Source organism: Poecilia reticulata, linkage group LG19 (genome assembly GCF_000633615.1).
Source record: "Poecilia reticulata strain Guanapo linkage group LG19, Guppy_female_1.0+MT, whole genome shotgun sequence".
NCBI classification, from domain to species: domain Eukaryota; kingdom Metazoa; phylum Chordata; class Actinopteri; order Cyprinodontiformes; family Poeciliidae; genus Poecilia; species Poecilia reticulata.
The window spans coordinates 25,219,096-25,226,648 of record NC_024349.1 but is presented as its reverse complement, the minus strand read 5'-3'; positions in this window follow the sequence as shown (position 1 = coordinate 25,226,648).

Here is a 7,553-nt window from a genome sequence, read left to right as displayed (position 1 = left end):
CACACACACACACACACACACACACACACACACACACACACACACACACACACACACACACACACACACACACTGCACCTAGTGGCCACTAGAGGAAGTAGTTTCCCCAGGCTGTTTGCATCTCGCGCGCTCTTCTCATACACACACGGTTAGATCCACAGCTGGTTTGCAAACTACAACACCCCGAGGCAGAGCTGCTCTTTCTACTTTTTTTTTTATGTGATAGCGGGATTTAAACCCTGCTGCATACACACTTCTAATCAGTCATTTGGAAAATTATTCACTACACAGCAGCAGTTTACTTTATTTTCATTACAGCGTATCATCATTGATCTGAGAGCGGCTGGGAGCAAATCGATGGCGAGGACCGATTTCTTTTTCATGGCGTCTGTTGCCGTCGTGCTGCGGCGGATATGAATCACCTGGGCTGGAAGAAGTGAAAAATTAAACAGGTGATCCAACTTTAAAAGAAAAACAGAATAAAGTTAATTTGTTACAAGTAATAAAATTAAGTTTATCCAAGTTGTCATGTTGAACAAATAAGTTTGACCAACTTAATTCGATAACACGTAATGTTTGTTTTTTTTTATTCAAGTTGGAGCTTCATTCTCTTTTTTCAGTGTATAGAGGGCGAAAAATCAGCCACATGACCTAAAAACAACCAAAACATAAAATAAAAAGTAGGTTATGTGGGGGTGGAGGTCGCATCAAGTTCTTCCTGCTAATCTTTTGAACCTCAGTTGGCTTGATCAGTTGGAGGAACACGTTGAGGAACTTCAGAAAGATACAAACAGGAGGGGAAGCTATAGCTAACGCCAGACAGGTTAGGAATTAATGATTATGTTTTCATTATTTATTAAATGTAATCAAGTTCTGATGTGCAATCGAAATCAGCCAACAGTAGCAGAGGGGATCGGACTGTTTTTCAAAGACAGACTTTATTTTTATTTTCTTGCGTTTTAAAGGGGCAGTATTATGTAACATTGACTTTTTGAGTTTCCATCATTCTATCGTCTCATTCCCTTATCATTCATGCATATTTGAGAAATCCTTTAATCTCCCGTGGCAACCATTCAGCTGTGCAAAACGCCTGGGTGAACCTAGCCCCGCCTTTAAGACTAAGATCCTCCTCAGCGCTTCCAAGCTTCCACATTACAGAACAGCTCTCCCCCCATGACTCCTCCCACAAGGCGGAGTTTCAGAAGAAGGAGGAGTTCTTAAAGSAACAGAGGACCAATTTCAAAACGTTAAACTACAAAGCAAAATTTCTTTTTAAGGCATATAGATATATACAGCATTTTTATAAAAACTGAAGCTACCATAGCTAACTGATTATGCTATAAAATGGTGCCTGGAAAACACATAATACTGTATCTTTAAGCAGGCCCTATGCAAATATTACAATATATTTTTTTGTTTTTTAAAAATAAAAAAACTCACGAGTGGAACCTCTGTATTTGTGTGCATCTGGTACAGCCATAAATCGTTTATGAGTGAATGTAGCACTAATTCTGGTCCCCCAATAGAACAGAAATATTTAGGAAATGTCTTGATGTGGGACGAAAAGGGAATTACAAAAACACTTGTCTGTAGAATTAAAATTCTTGACCTTGTGCTTAATTGAAAAAAAACTTAGAAAGTCCTTTAACCCCCTGCTGCACCAAGAGACCCTCTGCTGCCTTAAAACAAAGTCTGTATTCTTGGCAATGGCATGTTTAAGCTTTTTCTGCTAAATTTAATGACAGAAAGAACATTTTCCTTCCACTCAAATATGACCTTATACAGATCTCCAAAACATAATAATCTTAAGTGCACTTACAACCCATTTCCCCTTTCATCTGTTCCCAAAGCTATTAGTGATTTAGGGGGGAAATAGCGTTTAAAAATGCTGCCTCTGTCTGCTCAGATTCAGGAGCAACAGCCAGTCGCCCTCACGGTAATGAGAGGGAGATTTTTATAGAGGCAGATATCTTTGTTGAGGTTATGATAGATCATCTTGTCCCTACTTAACTTACCAAGAATGTAGTGATTAGCTGATCTGAGATCACGGTTCTCATGTCTTTTAATCTACGTAGTTTTATAGTTTGTTTAATGTCTCCCATGATGTCCATTTGGTTTTTGGTTGGACTYGAACGCAGACGGGTCAGAGGCAAAGATGTAAATTGAAGAGTTTTAGTGTAAAAAAAAAAAAGCAAAGACTTTTTAACGTACTGGCATTAAAAAGAACAGAGTAACAGAAGACCCCAGTMAGGTTTAATGAAAAACGAGGAGCATAAGTGATAATAAATACAAGAGGAACTAAGTGAGCTAATCAGAGGGGATGTAGAACAGCTGTAGCAGAGAGGCAGCAGGGAAACTGAGGGATGCTAACTAATACAAAAGGAGCTGGACTAAAACTCAAAATAATCTAAAAAAAAGGGGGGGAGACACCTGAAACTAACAGAAGAGAATAAACTGAAAAGGAACAGAAACGAATCAAGAAGGAATGAAATAACATGGCAAGGTGTAAACTACAATAATGAACCCAGAATGAACCCAGAAATGATATGAAAGGACACACAGAACACCAATACCTGTTGACGATGAGAGCCGTAAAGGACATGGATGCTAATTTAAATTTAGAAACAACGCAAAAAGACATATGGATAAAGAAGATCCATGTTTAAGTTAAACATGGATCTTCTTTTGATTTATGGGGGAAGATGGATGTATTTTGTATAATACTACTGCTACTGTTTTTTAAAGGCTTATTGCGTGAACAAGCTTATTCACATGTGATTTTAATCATGTTTCTCATTTAATGGAAACACCACAATTGCGAAAATGCACAATTGTGGAAAATTCACGTTTTGCGCACATTGTAAAGGAAATGCAGCTTATGCGTCCGTCCGTCCATCCATCATTTAATTACTTTGTCCCTTCTCCATCAGCCCCAGGTTCACTGATGTCCTTGTCAACCAACTACAGCACAATCATCCATTTGTCAATCCATACATCCATACATCAATCCGTCTTTGCAGGTTCCATTCCCAAGATCAGCCTCTGAAAATCAATCTGCAATAAAGTCAGAGAGCCTCTGTGTCTGTACTTTCAGAAACGACGCCAAAACCTAATACCTCTGATCATTTTGAGTCTGGAAAAGTACAGAATCTGAACTTGAGAAATGCTTCGGAACTCTTCRCCAAGAACAAAACCGACGAAGGGGATGGATCAGACTTAGCATGGAAGAAGAAGAAAAAACACACAACACAKCTACAGCTCCTGCTGTCAAGTGTGAAACTAAGATTAGTATCAGTGAGCAGAGTGAGCGTAAGAACAATCAGAAGCATTTGCTTCAAATTCCAACGGGACGCTTAGAAGAAGGGTTTCAGCTTTACAGCAGCGTTTACAATGTGCAGTGACACAACCGACATTATTAATGATCCAAGAACATTTGTGATTCACATCAGTGTGCAGTCCRTCATCCGCTGTAWGYACAAGAAGGGAGTATCACAGGAAAACAACATGCTAGACGGTAATTTTCGGTTAATGTATGAATTCAATTTGTCCAGAGCGGGGGAGACGTCAACCCACCAAAACGGGCAGAAGGAAAACCGCTCAGTTGAAATGACTGTGTGTTGAAAATATGTCAGGCTGTTTCCTTTTAATCACCAAAATCAGCTGAAGTTGAATGTGATGGCTGCGGTTGCTGTGAGATCCAGGAAGTTATTTGCTTATGTTGTTCAACTCGGTGGTTCTTTAGCCAAGCAGCCCACTCTGAAATTAAGTGCCAGCAARCCTGCACTCATTTAGAGCTGGCAAACGGTCATTTTCTGATGGATGATCAGGAAAAAAGACACTTTTTAAATATCAAAACAACCAAAAAAAAAAAAAGAATTCAGTACGTGTGTCATAACAGGAGTATGTGGGTGTGCTTTCACCACTTTTTGACTAACATAAGAAGGAAGAAAACACCCTGTCAACACATTTTGATTTTACTGTATACACACTCTGATTAGTTCAGAGAAATAAGTGACATCAGCTTTTCCACGGCAACACATCAGCAAGAGAGAGGTAGTGACAAAATAAAAGGGGCGACATGTGTTGCGAAATAACTAAAAGTTCAAAGTTCGGAACCTAAGCAGGCCTAAGAATGTTGGTAGTTCRAAGCACTGAAGAGTTTTTAACTCAAGACTACAGTCAATAGGATCAAAAATGCCTGAATAGCGAGAAGCAATGGTGATAATTAGTGGACTATTCTTAACGGAAAAGATGTCGCCGACATCCACTGGATGAATGTTGTCCAGTTGTTTTTTTGTTTATTTTTGGATTTTCCTCCTTTGTTGCCGTCACCGCGCCTTCAAAGGCAGGATGCTGGCAGGTCCTCGGGGGACAGCCCCACATGTTGGGATATCAGGACAACACAAACCAGCATGTCATCCTTCCAATCAGACTAGATCACTCTTAACACATCACACTTGGTATTAAAATCTGAAAAGATTATATACAGAGCTATCAAAGTAACCGGCACGTCCTTAAGATTGTCAGAAGGGGAAGATCAGGTCAGAAAACAGAAGAGAAATCTTGCCATGTGTACTGGGCTTAAGAGACGCAGTTGTTGCTGTCCATCTATTCTCCAAAGGTTGTAGAGTCTGTTGAARTTAATTTAACTGCTTGATCTGTTGGAGTCCATCAATTCACACTTGGTGGGAAACATTTAAGGCAATTGAAAATCTTCCAAGAAAGGAATCTTCCAGCAAATTCCCTATGATGTCAAATTGTCAGCCAGAGAGGGGCTTTGGTTGGATGGTTGGTTGGTGCAAGCTGCGTCCATGGTCAAASACTCTCAACAATCAGGATGGGACTAGAGTAAAGCTAGGCCAAAACGACATGAAGAACCAAGACAATGATCCCAAATAGAGTCAAATCTACAACAGGGTTGGTGAAAAAGAAACAAAAGTTAAAGTCCAGACTTACTGATGGTTTAGTAGTCGTAAGACGCATCTATCCATTTTTTATATGTACTTTCCTTAGTACACCCTTCAACATAATCTCAAAAACTTTGGATCAAATCAAAATTTTAATTCAGTTCACATATTCACGCAATGATGGAAAACCCATAAAAAATTGACCCATTCATCTTAGATTGTGAATAACTTTGCCATATTTTTGAACTGTGTCTTGTCATGTGTCTWGGTGAAAATCTTGGTGAAATCTTCAATTGTGTGTTCAGTAATGTACAACAGTCTTTTTTAAATAACATRCCCGTGYTTTCCCCCCTCAGAGATTCAAGTTTCTCTAGCTCAGCATTTTTGTTTTCACTGTGTCCAAGTCCAGCTTCATAGGGTTGACATGATTTGCGAACAGTTTCTCCCCGTTTTTATTTTGGGTCTATGCAAATCTTCCAACTGTTCTTGGAAACAGTACTTTAAGAAACCCAGTGACCTTTAAGATTTCTTTTTTTTTATGAAAACTATTTTTTACAATCCTATAGTGTTAACAATGAGATCAATAATGATACAGGGAATCAATCTATGACATGTCTGCCTTTTTTTTACTTTGATACTACAATCCATCTTTTGGACTATTCACTCTGCCCAAAACATCCAATGGGTGTTTTTTGTTGCTACCCCTAATTACATACAAGTGTCGCCACAAAGCCAGATGGTTTCTTGTCGGACTTTAAGCTAGGGTACGTCAGTATTGAAGTTACCCCAAGAAAGGCTCTCCCCTTCTCACGCTGCTTTGGTTTTCTTCAACATTGCAAGAACAAGCATGTTGTGCAATTGACCAATTCAAATTCCCCTTGGGTGAGGGTAAGTGGGCACATTCTGCCATTGGTTGGTTGGATGGTTGGTTGGATGACTGATGTCAAAGTTAAGCATGTAGGCCCTCTAGTGTAATTTCTAGGCTACAAAGATAACATTTTTCATCAACTCAGTTCACATTCTCTAATTTACACGAACCCCGTTCACACCAAGTGTCATCTAAAGCAGTGGTCCCCAACCTTTTTATTACCGCGGACCGGTCAAGACTTTGAAAATTTTGCTGCGGCCCGGGGGCTGGGGGTGGGGGTAAACAGTCAGATAAGGCTTCTGCATATTGGTGTTCCCGCTAAATCCTGAATATGCCCAATTTGGGTTGTCTTGGCATTTTTATTGCAGCCTGTGGGGTTTTCCCTGACTGGGACTGTGAACACAACCTCTTGAATGTGACAGGTAGCCAATCAGAAAGAAGGTGCCGTAAGAACAGAGGGGAATCCTAAACAGCTGACATATCGTGCAACTGAGAGTCCGGTGGACATTAGAGATGATATGTGGAAATATTTATTATTAAATCTAAAGATCATTATTATGTTTATTCAATTAAAAATGTTAACTATGAAAAAACACAGTCACCTTAAAATGACTCCACAAACTATCACTATTGCTTCTACATCGTCATCCGTGTTTGGTTATTCTAAATTCCCGCTATGTTGGGGGTTTTGTGGATTATCCTCTGGAATTGCGATGTTTGTGACTGGAATCGGTTCGTGCTGCTCCTGCCTTGTGGCCGGAGACACGAACCAATCGAACTTGTTATTTTATCAGCTCTGTGGTCACAGAGGTTTGGAGAATCGGCCAACAATTCTTAAATCTTGCCGTCTAAACCAGACTAAAGACTCACAAGCTCTACTCATCTCCTCTCGACCACTACCCAAACGCTCTGACTCTGGTCGCCATGGTAACGTTTACATAACCCTTCAAAATAAGATACAGATGCGCCACAAAAACGGACATTTTACTTTCGTGAAAACTTTAACTCACGATAATGACTAACGGGAGCCCTGATCTTGTTTCTCTGCAACGAGACGGTCCCATCTGGGAGTGATGAGAGACAATWACACCCGAAGTGTTGCTTATATCCACAGCCTGCTTGGTCTCTACGTGGCGAAGCAGCTTGAAGCTTCATTKCCTCATTAGCAGCCGGTCGCCGCATGTTACGCAGAGCGGGCTTGTAATGTGGGACTCACCTACCGGTCCGGGATAAATCCATTCTCCTAGCTCTTCTCTGGGCCTTTTCTCCTTTGCAAAGAAACTTTCCGAAGACATCTGATCTGTTTCTTACTCATTTTGCTGCTTGTGGGCTCAATGTTGGCGCGCAAGTATCCGAGAGAATCCAGTTAAAGGATTTTCAAAATAAAAGATCCTCCAGACTCAAATAATACATAAAATGGAAATATTTAATTATTTCTTGCGCRRCCCGGTGCCAATTGGTCCACGGACCGGTACCGGTCCACKGACTGGGGGTTGGRGACCACTGATCTAAAGRCACATAACAAGCATGCATTTTCATTCTATATCCAATCTAATCATACAGAAGATTTCAAATTCAAGTGAAAATTTTCAATTCAATCCTGGCTACAAAACAACAGAGTCGAGTTGAGTTGACTATGCCAAGTAGCTAAAAAAAGGTAGCAACTCACTAACTTTACAGCAATTCCTCACACCGAGCAGGCAGGTGGAAAACATCAGAACATCATCCATCAGAATCTGGTTTAGTGTGAGCGTCCTTCTGCCAGGACCAACAGGGGT